This window comes from Musca domestica, unplaced genomic scaffold (genome assembly GCF_030504385.1).
Source record: "Musca domestica strain aabys unplaced genomic scaffold, Musca_domestica.polishedcontigs.V.1.1 2, whole genome shotgun sequence".
In the NCBI taxonomy this organism is placed as follows: Eukaryota; Metazoa; Arthropoda; class Insecta; order Diptera; family Muscidae; genus Musca; species Musca domestica.
In genome coordinates this window covers 47895130-47913987 of record NW_026712249.1, presented here as the reverse complement: position 1 = coordinate 47913987, position 18858 = coordinate 47895130, and the positions used below count along the sequence as shown (strand labels likewise).

At 33.6% G+C, this 18858-nt stretch overlaps 1 protein-coding gene across 2 annotated transcripts in view; it reads left to right on the top strand.

Moving 5' to 3' along the window:
• The window catches only part of LOC101887557 (mastermind-like domain-containing protein 1), a 285577-nt gene that overhangs the window by 232089 nt on the left and 34630 nt on the right, over nucleotides 1–18858 (top strand). For both annotated transcript variants that reach the window (XR_009342036.1, XM_059121464.1), the window contains one exon: nucleotides 5199–5227. The gene's annotated coding sequence lies outside the window, so the exon portion shown is untranslated. The remainder of the gene's footprint in view (nucleotides 1–5198; nucleotides 5228–18858) is intronic.

Genomic DNA, 18858 nt, shown 5'->3' with positions numbered 1-18858 from the left:
GCCATTGGGTGCACAATAAACCCGAAATCGGATAAAGATATATATGGGAGCTATATCCAAATCCGAACCGACAACATTTTAGGCACTTACTTCTGAATAGTATCTGATATCTGGTACCAAACATCATTACTGTGGAGTGCATATTACGCATGTGATGGACTTAAACCCCAAATCTGATGAACCATATATATGGGAGCGCTATATTTGAACCGATTTTCACAAAAAAATTGAAGTATTTGTTTCTAGGAGGAACTCAGTCTGAATTGCCAAAATTAAGTTCCCAAATGAACTAATATTAGTCATTTAGTACACAATAAAGCTGATATATGATAAAGATATATACGGGAACTTTTTCCATATCTGTGACGGTTTCATTGGCCCTTTGAAGGCTATAATTCGTGCCAAAGGTGACTTATTCCAAAATTTGATGCTATTTCTGAAATTTTTTGCTTTCATTTAATAACATTTAAAAAAAATAAAAAATATGGCATTTGACTTCTCTGATTTGATGATTTTTGATTTTAAATCAAACACACTACAATATGTGTTATGGTCACAAACATGAAGAGGTGTTACACGCAGTAACATCAACACGTCATCCGCGTTAATCTGTTTGTCAACGCCGAGTCACGAACTCACAACCTTCAGGGTTGGAGTCGAACGCACATGCCCTGTGCAAAGTTACTCATTTCTTGATAAATAGGAAAGTTATTTTGCTCTGTTAATTTTTAGGAATACCCGTTATTTCCAACCTACTGATTCTGCAGCTCCCAACAGTTTACTGGGTTATTTCCTTTGGATGTATAACAGGGCCCCAACCCGGCTCTAACCCAGTTTTCAAACTCAATGCACTGCATTTCGAAATTTTTGCAAGTTTATCATCATCATTCAAATAAAACCCAGCCAATGGCATTCACACAATAAACACCAAAGACCGACCTTGTGACGTCATTTCACTTTTAAACGGAACCATGCTCTGAGCAAACAAAAAGAACAAAGTCCACGCTGTGATGTAGTCGATAGGTATGTTTGATTGTATCAAGAGCATCGGATGCAAGCCCCCCACATGGTGGGGAGAACCTGTTGAATCACCAGTGTCTCTCTCGCTCATTTACACGTCACACTCCAATCGACACTCTTTGGCTGTGGGAATTTTTTCGTTTTGAATGAATTTTGCCGTTGTTTGATGCTGTTTCTTGTTATTGTCTGAAGCTGCTGCTACTGCCGATGTTACTTTTGTTGGCGTCCAACTTGGTTTGTTGTTTCATTGTTATTGTTTTTTTCGGCAGTGGCAGCGGCGGCGTTTTTGTATGAAATTTCACAAAACCAGCAAATACTCTTGGGTATGAGTAATTGGCATTGCTTACAATAAATACTACGAGATTTTCGAAAGACGACCTTATGAATGAAGAGCTTTTTCCATTGTTGTTGTTTCGCTGTTGTCTTTTTGAATGGGGAAATGGACTACATTGCCTCTACATTCCAGTGAAATGTATCATGGCTGTTCCTGATCCCAAGGAGACCAATCATTGAGTCTGACGGCAGGTTCACCACGTCGCGCTTGCAATTGAATTTAACCACAAGTCATGCCAAATTTCATATCACCTGAAAAAAATCCAAACAAATTCGGCTAATTATGCAAATTAACCAAAATGATATATTGACAAAGGCGGTAAAAGGCGGTAATGAATAATTTTGTGTTCAGAGATGGCTTAGCAACTCTTAATTTTGTTGGGGATGTTCATTGAATGATTTGTCAAGCTGGCGCCGATAATCGGATATTTTGCGTTATTTTTAAATTGTTTTGCGGTGATTAATATGAGTATTGAAGGTTTAAAATACATTTTTGAAAAGCTAGATATTTAAGGGAAAATCAACTTAGACGAAAATTTTTAAGATATTAAAGAAAAATCTAATGTCCAACTGTTGACGGGAAAACAACATCGTTGGGTTTGAACAGATGAGTCGAAATAGTTCGTCTATTTAATTACACTTGCAATTAACTGCCATAAAACCTCACCACCAAATAATGGATTGATTGAATAAGTTTCAACACAATTTACTACTATGGATGGACATATATAGGAATTCGTAGACGTAGGCCGGGTCGAATTTTTATTATCCTCCACCACTTTGAAGGAACTTGAAAATTTTCCAAAAAAAAAAAAAAATCGTCAAAAAATAACGGCTAAATGACAGCCGTAATATTGGGACTCTATAAAGACGAGGACCTGCATAAGCAATTTTTTGTCATTGGCTTTAGTACCGACGTTGAAATACAAATACGAAGTGTGTAACACTTCAGGTGAATAATGTCGCCGAATATCCCAATACTGGGAGGTATCATAATATGGGAGCTATACGAAGACATGGATGTGTAGTACCCATTAAGATCTTCAAATACAAAATTTGAAACAAATCAGGTGGATAATGCCTCTAAATCATCATACTACCGCATATCGGCAAATACGTTACATACGAATGCTTGGACCGACAGGACCCATTTATTTATGGTCGTTAAATTATAGTTTTTAAAAATTCTCGAAATACATGAAGTTGAAAAATACATTTTTATACCCTCAGCCATCAAATAATACAGGGTGAGATAAAAAAATTGCAATAAAGTCAAACGCCATAATTTTTAATTTTTAATTTTTTTTAATTTTATTGAATTAAAGCAAAAAATGTCGGAAATAGCATCAAATTTTAGAATAAGTTTAGATTTGTTCGAATTAGTCACCTTTGGCATGAATTATGATCTTCGAACGGCCAATGAAACCGTCACACGCTGCCCGAATATTGCTCTGCGGTATTTTGGCCCATTCCCGGCGAAGTGCTTGCTTGAGATGATCGACACTTTGGTATATTTTTATGTGTCAACCTTGCTTTCCAAAATACTCCAGACACAATAGTCCAACGGATTGATATCCGGAGATTTTGGTGGCCATTGTGCGCTGGAAATGATGCGAGGAACCTCATTTTGTAACCATTCTTGGGTGGCGCGTGTTGAGTGCGATGGTGCGAGTCCTGATGGAATGTCCAAGGTGTGCAGGCAAAATATTTGAGTGCCCAAGGCTTTAACACACCCTCCAGAATATTTTCGCGATAATATTCGGTATTTATTCTGATGCCATGGTCGATTAATACGAGCGGCCATCACCATGGCCGGCGCTTGAGTTCTGGTGGCCAATCGAAGGTGCACATTTTCAGCTAACCTCTTTGGCAAGTAAACATGATCTTTTCGTTTGTTTCCAAACTGCTGGACAACGGAGAAAACGAAATTCGGCAGTTCTCCACTTTCGGTCAGGCGAAGCAACTCTTTAGCTTTTTTGAGTCTATTGTCTTTCAGTTGTGGTGTAAGTTCTTGCACTTTTTGGAATTTCAATGGCTTTACCCCGAGTTCATTTTTTAATATTTGCCGAATGGAATATTGCGATATGTTCAGCTCACGAGCCATTTTTCGGCCACTGCGACGCGCATCAAGTCGCATCTTTACGTTTCTGCTGATGTTTGCTGTTTTCTACCGTCCACTTCCTTAGAAATGATTGCAGTCTTAAGTTGGTTGCAGTTTTTTCATCCTACCCTGTATATTATGAGCGTTTTCTTTTTCAAAATTGTGAACCCTGTGTGGGGAGGTACCTAAACGAGTCCGTCGATATATCCCATTTTCACTACAGATCCTGTGTTAGTAAAAAATGGCATGTGCAAAATTTGAAGCGAACCGGATGCTTATTTGGAAATTTTATGATCGTTTTGATTATTCAAAAAATGTTTTTGATGTGCCAGGTCTGAATCGAATCGGATGTACATTTCGTGTTTTATGAGCTTTATATTCAAAATTTTGACCCTTTTGTGGGGTGAGACCGATATATCCCAGACCATTGGTTGATAAAAAAAATGTCATGTGTGAAATTTGAAGACAATCGGACTCTTACATCACACTTGACCTAGCATTGATGCAAATATTTGGATTTGCGAAGTTGCAGTAAAATCGGATTATCCTTTCTCTTTCTGTGCCGCAAAATATTTGTTTGGAAAATTTTGACCTTTGAATATTTGAGCAGAAGGAGTGACCGATATTGCCCATCTCCGAAATTGATCTATGTTTGATAATAATATTATGGTGTACTAAGTTTGGATCAAATCGATCGACTTCAAATGACCTGAAACGGATTTTGTTCAAAGAGACCCTAGGTCTAAACAATTTTAAAATCGATTTTTCGATGAGGCACGTTTTGTACGTATCAAATGATATATACCCCATCTAACCCTATGAGGCTGAGGGTATGAAAATTCACGATTATCCTTAAAAAATATCCCTTCAGATGATCCTTAAGTAAAAATTTAATAGAGTCTACGATTAAAACGCAGTTAGTCCTTGTTCCGTTCATATTGTTTTTGAAAATATTCCCTTTAAAGTTTAATATAGAATTCTGATAACCCTACCGTTCCGCGATTTCAGCTCCGTTGGTATTAAAATAAACTAATATTATGTAAAATCCGCGATAATAGCTCAGACGATATTTTAAAAAATATTCTACAAAAATCCACAATTATAACTCAGATGGCTTTTGAAATTATATTCTGTGAACTTCACGATAATAGCTCAAATGGAATATGGAACGCATAAATATCCGCAGTTATAATTTTGATTATCCTTAAAAATATTCTTAAAAAATCCACGATTATAACTCAAATGGCTTTTGGAAACCATATCCTGTGAACTTCACGATTATGGCTCAGATGGAATATGGAACGCATAAATATCCGCAGTTATAATTTTGAATATCCTTAAAACATATTCTTTAAAAATCCACTATTTCAGCTCATCATAAATATTTTTTTTAAAAATCTACGATTATGAAAAATAATTTTTAAAAATATCACGATTACAGCTCAGTCCTTCGTTGAAAAAATATTTCTTAGTAATACTTAAAAAAAAATTAAAATCGAACGAACTTTACTTTCGTACATATTCCATAGAAATGCACTATTATTATTATACGCCTGATGATCCTTAAAAATATATTCTCAAACTCAAATATTTATATATTAATTCTCAAAAAATCAACAATTATAGTTCCTCATTTAACAACGTATTCATAATTGAGCCTTAAAACTTCAAGATGTCTTAATTTAATTTATATTTATTCTTCAACAATAATCAAATTTGTTTTTCTTTTTCTCATCTGTTTCAGCTGTTTCAATTTGCACAGCCAACATTAAGGTAAGTTCAACTCATATTTGAGCATAAGTGTTATTGTTATCACCTCCATGTGTTATTTTACACCTCCTCCCCCTTTTCGCATAACGTACGTAAATAGAAATAATGAAACTAGATTTAATTGACATTCTTTTTGCGACGTCATTCGCATTATGTTATGTTTTTTCCGACTCTCTTGACAATTGACTTCTAGTCGATTGTTTTTGTTGAGTTTGTTATGTTTTCATAATTTTTTGTTTGTTTATTTTTGTTGACTATTTTTACAAACAATTTATTACAATTTTGAAAATTGTGTTAAGAATTATTCTATTTATACACCAATTGAAAACGAGATAAAAATATTAATCGAAAAAAAATTCATTGTGCAATACATTGTTCTTCTATGCGGATTCGAATTGAGTTTTTTGGTTTTTCTCAAAATCATACCTGTATCAAACCTGGCGAAGTTCTTCAAGCAAAAGAACAATTTGTAAATGTTTTGTTGACAAATCGTATGTTCTGACATAAACGTGTGGACGGAGAAATAACAAAATTCTAACAAAGCCTCGAATGAAGCACGCCGTTAATTGGAATTTGCTCGAACGACAAAATCTAAACATTCAACAAGACGACGATCTTTTCCCCCTCGTCATGGCTGCCCATGAAAGACGCTTCAACGTGTTTCTTCTCTTTCACCCAATATGGATCAAGACAATTGACATCAAGTAAGTGCGTGTACATACATATGTTTGTTTTTAATGAGTTGCCGTGAACAAGTTCAATTAGGAAATGAAAGCGCCAGATTTACCTGCGAAATTTGTGTCACCTCTAATTTCCAAGCTGAAGGAGTCCCCTGTTTAGGGTTTTCCAACAATTGCCATTGGGAATACTCTGTGTCATTGTTTATTTTTTGTGCATAGGAGAGTGGTCTAATGTGTTTGGTTAATGATGACTGCATTCAGCATAGATTTGAAGTGGTTTGGTGCGAGTTTTTGAAAAATCCACATTTTTGAATAAGTGGATTATCTCCGTTGATATTTTCAAATCAAATATAAACCAGTAAAGTCGGGCGGGGCCAACTTTATGATGGCCTACAACACTTTGCTAATTTAGTAGAGCTCCACATAACAATTAAAAGTTTTTATGGGAGAATTCAATCATACACGCTATGATTATAATTATAATTTAAAGTTCAAAAGACTAAATATGCCGAAGCATTTGCATCTTTTAAATTGATACATTGACATTTGATATATATTTATGGGAGCTATATCCAAATCAGAACCGAGCTTGATAAAATTTGGCAAAGATATTTTTGAGCTGTATTTGATATATTTCCCTGAATATCGTTGTTACGGAGTGCATATTACGGCTGTGGGTAACAAATATAACAAATTGGATGAATATATATATACTAGCTGAACCCGGTGCGCTTCGCTACCCCTTTTGATTTTATATGCATTCAAAATTTTATTTACGAATATATGTTGGATAAAGAAAAACAAATTTAAAAATTAAAAAAAATATTGCACTAATTTAATGCGTTAATAAACAAAATCATTACAAAAGCAGTAACATGACATGCATACACGAAGGGTTTGTCCTTTGGATTTATTTATTTCATAGCAAATACCAAGCGTGCAGGAAACTGCAATTTTTTTAAGTAGAGTGGCATTTCTATTGCAAGTAGTGAATTCGAGATAGCAACATACTTCGCCGTAATAAGCGTATTTCAAATAAATTGTTGTGTTGTTTTTTAGTGTTAGCCTAAGGCGTTGTGGGTCAATGGTTCTTATTAAAATCATATCCCAATCTGATCCGATTTAAATATAATTTAAAAAAAATTACTTTTACACCAAACTCCGCCACACCTTTCATATTTAATTGAAATTGGTGCGTCAAATATGTGAAATCGGCCGAGAATATATATATGGGAGCTATATCCAAATCTTAACTAATTTCCAATTAATATATCACATTTATTATTATAACAAAATTCCGCCACACATTCTGAATTTCATTGGAATCGGTCATATATATCGTGTTTGGTGCATAATATGTATGAAATCGGCCGAAATATATATGTTAGCTATATTCAAACCTCAACTGATTTCAATATAATTGTGCAATTTTTGCTGGTGCCAGATTTTGTCTCTCTCGCTTTGGGTGCATCAAATATGTGAAATCGGCTGAGTATATATATGGAGCTATAATCACATCTGAGCGTATTTGAATATAATTTGTCAAATGTGCATCAAATATGTGAAATCGGCGGATAATATATATGGGAGCTATATCCAAATCTGAACCGATTTTAATATAATTTGACTAATTTATTTTCTAATCAAAATCCCGTTACATATTCCAAAATTCTTGGAAATCGAACATACATATCGTGTATGGTGCATAAAATACATGAAATCGGTCGAAAATATATATGAGAGCTACATCCAAATCTGAACCGATTTTAATATAATTTGACAAATGTATATTTGTTTTAATTTCCGCTACACATTTCAAATTTCATTGAAATTAGAGATACATAGCGTGTTTGGTGTATCAAATACATGAAATCGGTCGAAAATATATATGGGAGCTATATCCAAATCTGAACCGATTTCAATATAATTTGAAAAATTAATTTTTGCTCCCGATTCCGTTACTTATTTTAAATTTCATTAAATTTGGACATACATATCTTGTTTGGTCCACCAAATACATGAAATCGGCCGAAAATGTATATGGGAGCTATATCCAAATCTGAACCGATTTCAATATAATTTGGGAAATAAATTTTTTTAGATAAAATCTATCACACGTTTCAAATTTCATTGAAATTGGGGATACATAGCGTGTTTGGTGCATCAAATGCTTGAAATCGGCCGAAAATATATATGGGAGCTATATCCAAATCTGAACCGATTTCAATATAATTTGACAAATTTATTTTCGGATCAAATCCCGTCACATATTCCAAATTTCATTGGAATCGAACATTCATATTGTGTTTGAGGCATCAAATGAACGAAATCGGTCGAAAATATATATGGGAGCTATATCCAAATCTGAACCGATTACAATATAATTTAGCAAACTTATTTTTGTTCCAAATTCCGTTACACATTCCAAATTTGGAGACTGTATCTTTAACCGATCAATAGATATGTGCATATAAAATCTAAATTTTTGGGAGGTACCTCCGATTCTGATGCTATATCTCCAGTTCCAAGTGGAAATTCAAAAATGTATATAGCCTATGTTACTTTCAGGCGATGTTGCAGTATATATGGAAATTTTCAGAAAAATCTATTCAGCAGTTTTCGAGTCCATAAATTACAAACAAACAAACAAACAAACAAACAAACAAACGTACAAACATTTTCCTCTTTTATAGATATAGATATATATATATATATATATATATATATATATATATATATATATATATATATATGGGAGCTATATCTATATCTGAACCGATCTTCACCAAATTTGACATACTAACTTCTAGACTCAATTCGGTCGTAAGTGCCAAGTCTTCATTCCATTTGGGCAAATATTAGACGTTTGGGGCACAATAAAAGGTAAATCGAACGAAGTTATATATGGGAGATATATCCAAATCCGAACCGATCTCGATAAAATTTAGTGATGGTATTTCTGAGCTGTATTTGATATATCTCCCCAAATATTATTGTTACAGGCACGTTTGGTGCACTATCAAAGGCAAACCGGACGAAGATATATATGGGAGCTATATCTAAATTTTGACCGATTATCTCCAATTTCAGTAGGGTTTGTCCTTGGGCCAAACAAATGATTTGTGCAAAATTTCATTTGGATCGGGTAATAAATGCGAACTGTACTTCGTTCACAAAAATACATGGACAGACGGACCGACGGACGGACATGCACAAATCGACTCAGAATGTGATTCTATGCAGATCATCAAAAGGAACTATGGGTCTATCTCGTTTCCTTTTACCTGTTACAAACAAATGCACAAATACATAATACCCTCACCACCTTGTGGTGAAGAGTATAAAAATGAAGATAAGCTATTTCAATTTGCAGTAGGAATCATTGATGTTTTGAAAGCATTTCGGGGGCCCAAGAGATAAAATATGACAGCAAAAGATTTGGGTTGGTAATTTGAACAAAACCCCTTCAAATACTGAATATCATAGGATACCGTTATAAGTCCTTGTCCAAAACGTATTTAGTTACAGCAAATATGGTATGAAATATATTAAATCAGAAGGCAACGTTAAATTTAGGATCTCTAGCAAAATGTGTATTTAAATATTGCCCGATACGTCCGATATTTTTGTTTTTTGAGTAATCTATCCACAAAGAACCCGAAATGTCAATTTACAGTTGATTTAGTTGGAAATTGAGGACAAAATCTTTAAAAGAACCACAAAGTGCAGCAACTTTTTTTTTTTTTTTTTTGAGGACTGTCCATTGTCAAGACGAAATAATAATGAATTACAAAAGACTTCGTCGAAAATTAACATTAAGTCCATCAAAATTACGAAAATCCAAAGGAACAGCTACGTGAGCCTAACCAAAAAAAAAAAACAAGTTAAAAAGCAATAAGTTCGACCGGGCCGAACTTTGAATGTCCTCCACCATTTGGATCGAATTTTCTAAAAAATAATAATAAATAAAAAATAGAATTCGTTAACAATTCTGTTAAACACTTAAAAATACCGAATATAAGGAGTTCTCCTAATTTCGGGGTCTATACGAAAACCTTTTCTATCATAGACTGAAAAAATTCCGGTCAATAATATGAACTGCAAATATTGGAGAAATACAAAGACGTGGACATGAAACACACATTTGAGTAAAATTTTATCAACCTACTTCAACCCATTCGGAAGATTGAGTGGTTTCAACAGACGGACATACGGAAAGATGGACAGACAGACGGACGGCCATCGTTAAATCGACATAGAATTGTGTGCTGATCAAGGATATATACTCTGTTGGGTCTAAAATGGATATTTCGGGGTGTTACAAACGGAATGACAAACTTGGCATACCCTTCATACTATGGCGAAGGGGATAAAAAGGAAGTCCTTTCGGAAACATCTCGGGGGGTCCAGTTGTTAAAGACCTAAATTGTCTATCAAAAAAGTACATGGTTATCTAGGTATAGCAAAAATCTAGAAGGTATATATTGATGCCCTCTAGAGAATCATCCATATATAAAAGATATCCAAAAATCGTTTTTGTACAACCAATCTCCAGAAGGTCTTCTTTGTATAGATGTGTAGTTTTTGATTTTAGGTAATTCGATTTTCGGGTAAATGTATGTCTTTGTACATTTGTTTATAAAACGCAAAAGAAAACAAGATATACCCATAGATCCTTAGCATAGTACAGGTTGCATTCAATTGCGATAAAATTTTGCATCGTTCAATTATCAAAGGCATAAGGTCGAAGCTATTGAAATTGGTGTTAATTGGACCAGATTTAAATATAGCTTCCATATATTTCCGGTGTGTTGTTCCCCAAAAATGCGAAATATGCGCAAATTAGATAAGTTTTAGTACTTACAACCGAATTTAGTCTATAAGTAAGTATCCCACATATATGTTCCATCGGATTTGATATTTTAGTCCTTCAAAAGCCGTAATGTGCGATCAATAACATTCATGTTCGTTACGTGATACCAGATACAACGGAGAAATATCCTTGACAAATTTGAATGAAAATGGTTCAGATTGGATATAGCTCCCATATAAACCACATCCGATTTCAAGTACATTGTTCACCAAATATTATGAATTTTGGCTGACACTACCAAATTAAGCTTAAGTTAAGATCCGATTTTATAACAATAATTTTCTGTACAAGATATCTGAGACATCCAAGAAACACCATTGCTAAGTTTTATCGAGATCGGCTCAGATTTAGACATATATCTCCCCTTAAAATTTTCCATTAATTTGATAAAAATGATTAAGTTTTTTCATCCGATTTTTTAAAGTCAAGCATGCACTCTATAGCAATGATATTTGTTACGAGGAGTCACACATAGCATCCATTTACCTCAGTCAAGTTTAAGTTTAGCTTTCATAAGTATGTTCCAATTAATTTAAAATTTTAAGAGCTCTAAAGCCGTAATATGCAATTAATGCTTAGGTTGCCAATATGAGGGTTCGACTATATAATTATAGTGGCGTTGGATATCATAAAATCGGACCGTTTTGCTTTCTGGATAGGGTTGCTTAGTTCCTCTTAGAAAATATTTATACTTTGTATAGCGTCAATTCCAAAATTCCAAAATTTTGAGTGTCGGTTATCCTTATTTGGCAAGATTTCAATGGATGGGATACGAATTTTATTGGCTTTATTTTGGTCTGTATTTTATAATATCTGAAATAATAACTTCAATTATTTAGAAAGCGAGGTTACTAAAGACATCTGATGCGAATTTTAATTTAATGTGTTTTCAGTTAAGGAAAGTGTCCCTCAACTACTACCAACATGTCCCAAATCCCAAAACTCCTAAATTTAACAAAGTCCTAATTAAAAGATAACAATTGGTTCCATTGGGTTTATATTAGGTATTCCCCAGCATTTAACCATACTTATCACACTGCTATACGGCGATTATCACCGAACCCAAACAAAATTCACCATTTCGTCTTTGACGTCATGAAATTTTGGCACAATTGTTAACAAAATATCACCTTTTTATTTCTGATTACTCATTGTGTCAACAAACACGGTTCCGCATTATAAGTCCGCAAAATCATGTTCCCAATCTGAAGAGATATGATCTAACATATATACATACACACATACATAAATACATACGTATGTATGTATATGGTTGTTAAGCACCGGCATGCAGTAGGAATGGCGTTAGCCATTTATCACTCGCCCGCCCATTCATTCGGCTCCATCTGTTGCTGATGTGTTAATCAGTAGTACAACAAATAGAGGAAATTTTTATAAAAATTAATTTATTTGACTCTTGTTGTACTGTGTTTTTTTATGTGAGCAAGCATTTAACTTCAAATGCAAACATTGAGCGTCGTTTTTTTGTAGTTTGTCTAAACTTGATTTTGATTCATTTTAGTGGATTTTCAAATATTCCATACTAATTGGCAGAGACGGACAGATAACTATCGACTTGATAAAATAAAGAAATCAAATTGAAAAAAAAAAAAAAAAAAACAATTAATATTTCACATTAATCAATTATGGCAATTTAGTACTGAGTGGTGACAACAACAATAATACATCTCAGGGGGAAAATTGTGAATGGGGCATTTTGCCAGACAAATTGTCGCCTCGCCGTCTGTAATAAGTGCACGTGATTTAGTGTAGAAAACGGGCATGATTAATTGAAGTGCTAACTATTTGTTTTTTTCTTTATAAAACCGCTTTACGAATGCATCATATTTACTGCTTGTTAAACAATAAAATGGGAATTTCGTTTAAAATGTCATCTACATTTTAAATACCTAAGTCATGTATATTGGAAATGTACATCTACATTTCAATAACTATTTCATGATATGAAGTAAAGTGTTCAAATTGCTTCTAAGTAGTAATACCCACTGCAGGTACTTTACCATGGCGTTGGGAATTAACTATTGTGGGAGGTGTGAATTTTTCATGGCACACTTTTTGTTCAATTGGATACAGGCAAATGTCAATAAAAAGCTTAGAGTACTTTTTTAATAAAAAAGGTAACTTAAAAGTAGGAATATGACAACTATGTGATACCCTCCACTCTGCATATTCAGCCAAGTATTCCGTAACTTTTTGTATTGGGGAAATCGGCTGTTAATGAATGCGTATTAAGACATAGGTGCTGTTAAAATTGTAATTCAGGAGGGAGCTACCTCTATCTGAATGGACTTCTAGGTCATTTGTGATGCCTAGTACCCAATATAATTGGTATTGAGTTAATATTAAGGTGAAAATTCTTTAACTTTTGAACAATTAAAGATATTTTCAATTATTTTTATACGCTCCACCATAATATGGAGGGTATATTAAGTTTGTCATTCCGTTAAGACCTCAAAATATACATTTTAGACCCCACAAAGTATATATATTCTTGATCAGCATAAGATTCTATGTCGATTTAGCGATGTCCGTCCGTCTGTGGAAATCACTCTAGCTTCCGAACGAAATGAGGTAGATTTTAAAATTTTACTCAAATGTTTGTATGTCTGCAGGACTTTTGGTATTGAAAATGGGTCAATAGGTCCACGTTTTTGCATAGCCCCCATATAATGGTACCTTCTTTTTTTCGGTATTTTGGTGATTTAAGCGACATTATTCACCGGGAATGTTTCAAATTTGGTATTTGAAGTTCGTAATGTCTGTGCAGGTCCACGTCTTCGTATAGCCCCATATAACGGTACCTCTCGATATTCGGTATTTTGATGATTTTAGCGACATTTCAAATTTAGTATTTGAAGTTCGTAATGAATACTATAGCCTAAGACAGAAAATTGTCGGCGCAGGTCCACGTCTTTTACTCAAATGTTTGTATGTCTGCAGGACTTTTGATATTGAAAATGGGTCAATAGGTCCACGTTTTGGCATAGCCCCCATATAATGGTACCTTCTTTTTTTTCGGTATTTTGGTGATTTAAGCGACATTATTCACCGGAAATGTTTCAAATTTGGTATTTGAAGTTCGTAATATCTGTGCAGGTCCACGTCTTCGTATAGCCCCATATAACGGTATCTCTCGATATTCGGTATTTTGATGATTTTAGCGACATTTCAAATTTAGTATTTGAAGTTCGTAATTAATACTACAGCCTATGACAGAAAATTGTCGGTGCAGGTCCACGTCTTCGTATAGCCCCCATATAACAGTACCGCGATATATATTGACCGAATTTTTTTTCAAGTTTGGTATTTGAATTATTTACTGGCCTATGACAAAACTTCGTCTTTATATCGACCCTAAATTGATTGTAACTCCCCATATTTTATTTTTGACAGTATTTTTAACGTATTTTTTTAATTTCCAAATTCCTTCAAAATGGTGTAGGGTATTCAAAGTTCGGGCCGACCGAACTTACTGCTTTTTTACTTGTTAGTACTCAAAATGTAGCATTTCTTGAGTTTGAAAAAAAATTGATCAAAACTTTATACCTCGAACAAAATTTTCAGACTCATAAGGTTTTATGAATTATTCAAGTTTTTTGCCTTTTGTCGATAAGAATAATAGAAAAGTGTTGACCTTTTACGCCAAAAAGTCTTCAAAATATTTCATTTTGAAGTTTACTGAGGAGGATTATAGTAAAACATTTTCGCAATGGACCCATATCCAATTTGTGTGTCCAAAACTATTTCAAAGTCTTTATATGTAAACCCTGAAAACAAACGGTGACCTCAATATAAAATTTCAGAATTTCAGTTCAACCCCTTCATCTAATACCAAATTTAGTAACAATTAGTACGCATATCTAAAACAGTCTACATCTCTCCATCCCACACACCAACCATGATTCTAAATAAGTACTTTTCGAATAATTATAATACACATTTCCGAAACCACCTGCAACAAACATAGACACTGAAAGTGACATTTATATCAAATTTCATGATTTCAGCTTTATCCATTTACACAAGTGAAAATTTACTACTTTTTGAAGAACTATAGTACGCATTCTCAAACCCATCTCCAAATCTTAATTCTAGATACGAGCAGAGAATTCCAGTCCAAAAATATTAAGTACTTTTCGTACAAATACAGGATGCATTTAGCAAAGCTCAACCTCAGATACCATCGGTAATTTAAATATTAAATTTCAGACTTGTATTCCGATTCCTTCACCCAGTACAAAATATAGTGCCATTCAGTGCTTTTCGTACAATTATAGTATACCAAAAACCACCTCCATATCTCAAATTCAGATACCAGCAGAGACCTCAATATCGGTAATTTCAGGAATTCAGTCTTATGTATTTTTATGTATGTTTAGTAACATTTAGTACTTTTCGTATAATTTTAGTACTCATTTGGAGTTGTCACAATATAAAATTTCACTGTTTCACCTCTATACCTTCAACCAATACCAAGTTTAGAACGCATTTTCAAATCTACGTAAAATATCAAACACAGGTGCCATCTCAATATCTTCATCCAATATCAAATATAGTACCATTCAGTAATTTTCAAACAATTAAAGTACACATTTCCAAACCATCTGCATATGTCCAGGCTACACATGAACAGCGACCTTATACTAAATTTAAAATTTCAATTTCCTGTTCACTCAATATCAAATTGTACCAAATATAGTACTATGTAGTACTTTTCATGCACCTGTAGAACACATTTCCAACAGACAGCCCAATACCGTATTTAGAAATTTAAGCTTCATCCGTTCATCCTTAAATAAACTGTTTGAAATTTAGTACCATTTAGTACAGACGCACCTTCACATAACTTTCAAACTATCCGTTCACATAATTCCAAATGACACCATTTTTATTAAAGTTTTAGAACTTTTTGTAACTATTAACTTCGAATTTCCAAAAACCCTTGTACATCCATCTTGCACTCCATTCCAACTCTAACTCATGACTCTAATTCCAAATTTCATTCTAGCTCATTTTGCTTGTTCAATATTAATTATTTAATTTTTACTAAATTTTAGTACTACATTGTAGCACTACGTGCAAAATTTCAAGATCCTAGCTTCAGCCGTTTCGTCTGGGAGTAGATTCTTTGTCAGCCAGTTATTGCAGTACTCTTTTATGTATATAGATGATATTAAATAAAATGTTTAGAAGTTACAGCTATGTCCACAGGTTTATCTTCCCTTCATCTGAAGTACTCGTATGTCACATACAATTGAGGTGTTGCAGTACATTAAAAGCCACCCACAATTGCGAAACAATATGCCATGCAATTTCTTTTACTATTAATAGAACATGTTTCAGTATTAAATTTACATTTCAAAAATCAATGCACTAAATTCCAAAAATATACATAATTAAATCTTTCCTATCAAAAATGATTAATACAAATCGGTTTGTTTATATTGAGACCTACACACGTGTTCGCAAGAAATTATGCCATGGATAAATGAATGAATCACGAACCAAAGCAGTGATGCGTACAATTTTTTATCTCCAAAAGACAATGACCGCAACACTTAGTGTTCCTTATTTTTATAAAATGCTGATCATAAAACAACAGCAACGAGACATAAGTACGTCATTTTTGGAATTTCCAATTTGTTTATATTTAAAGAACTATTTTATGCGGTTTTGGGGGTGTTGTAACTTCTGTGTGTCCGGCAATAAGATGCGTACAATTGTTAAGTGAGTTTGGATTTCTTTTCAAAACCACATTTTGAAACATGTTCTAGCCGTGATAGTGGAGAAAAAATTAAACATTATTTATATTTAGTATCATCTCCATATACGGTTTGGTATTTTTATGCCTTCATTAAATATAAACCCCAAAACACACAAAAAAAAAAAATAAATAAATAAATAAAAATATATAATTCCTATGTATCCTTAAGCTTGGGAAAAAAAAATTAAATATTTTCATACAGACTATAATTATTTTTTGTTCACTAAAAATCAAAAAATAAATGTCCGCTGCTGGTATGGGTTTCGTAATCTTCTCATTTGTAGTAATACACACACGTTGTGCTAGGGTTGGGAACATTAAGGCTTATTGCAAGTCCATATCCAACAAGTCATCGTATTTTATTATACCCTACAACACTTTGTGGGCCAATAATTATTTAACACCTCGAAATATTGGTTTCCCACATAATAAAGTATATATGGATCTTCCTATCACGCCGAGATGAGTCGATCTAGATATGTATGTCCGTCCGTCCGTCTGTCCATGTTAATTTGTAATCAAGCTACAGGTCACAATTATGAACCGATCCTCACGAAATTGAAAATGGAGGTGAGGTTATGGTCAGAATAGAACCCTATTGTTTTTGGGGATGATCGCACGATATTTAGGGGTTGAAATGGACTAAAAACAGAAAAAATCCTGATTTTGCAGTTGCTCTATAGGTCACAATTATGAACCAATCGATGCGAAAATTTATATGGAGTTAGAGTTTAGGAGTGGGCAGAAACCTACCAATTTGGGCGGCCATCGGACAATAATTAGCTGGTAAAATAGACCCTATCTTTTATGTAAGAAAATAGGAACATTTCCACTAGACCGCGAATATTTTCAACCCCAGCCAAATCACAAATACATTAAAAGATCACTTCTGACCCAGATCCTAATAGCCAAGAAATCGGATATATAGCAAAATAGGTACAATACATATGTAAAAGAATTTATCTTATTTATTCTGCTTATAAATCAAGAACCGCTGGGCCGATTTTCACAATTCCCATCAATTCGGAATGGTCTAAGAAAATCGCGGAAAAATATACCAATAAAAAAGTGAATATTTTTTGTTCCATTTTTTTCAATTCTTGTCATATTTGCAGAATGTAGTTTGTTTACAATACCCTGAAATGGGTTATTTTTTGAAAATGGCGTTAAAAAATACAAAATACTGTGAATCTCAACAATTTTGCATGTAACAGATAAGATGTTTTATCGGAAATTCTTACGAAAAATTTAAATTTTGAAAATTGATATTTAGATTTGAATGATGAATCAAAAATTGTCTCTGAACTGTATTTCAACAAGTTAAAAAATATCTGTCGGTTTTACCGGCAGATGTATAACCTCAGCTAATGTACGATTATTTAAAAATATTTTGACTTCTGTTATGATTATTCAAATGTTTAACCCCTTATGAAGAAGCTTCCGAAGGAATGGGCCAATATTGGCCATTTCGTATCGGACCTAATTAAATATGATATAAATATTGTGACGTGGTTTGGACTATATTGGTAACTTCCTTTACTTTACATGACACATGTGATAATTTTAGAAAATGTTAACATGGGAGTGAGGTTCAATGTATAGTCGACCGAAATATTCCATTTTCATACTTCATCTAATACATATAAAAATATTGGTATGGACAATATTACAAGAAAATCGAACATTTATATCCAATTTATGGGAAATCATAAATTCCATATTCATCTCAGGTTTCTGGTTGAGAGAAATTTTTAGATATAGAAAGATGTAAAGAATCGCTGAATTGTTTCGCAAGTTATGACAGATAAAAGTATTGAAAATTGTAAGCCTTTGTGGGTGAGGTACCAGAATGGGTTCGCAGATATATATCATCTTCAGAACAGATTTTGTATTAACAAAAATGTTTGTATGGGTGAAATTTGAAGAGAGTTGGATGCTTTTTTCGCTTTCTTTGAGTATTTTGTTTTTCACAATTTTGAACCCTATATGGGGCAGGTAGCACTACTATATCTATAAGAGATCGTGTGTTGATTGAAATATTGAGATGTACCAAGTCTGGAATGGAATCGGATGTTAATTTCGCTTTTTATGAGCTTCATGAATATTCAAAATTTTGACCCTTTGTAATGTAGGTATCAGAAGCAGTGGACCTATATATCCCATCTTCCCAACAGAACTTGTGTTTGTATATATATAGAACCTGATAGAATATATAGAGAACCTGATGCTTATTTCACGTTTTATGACCTTCATGGATATTCAAAATTTTGACCCTTTGTAGGGGAGGTACCAGAAG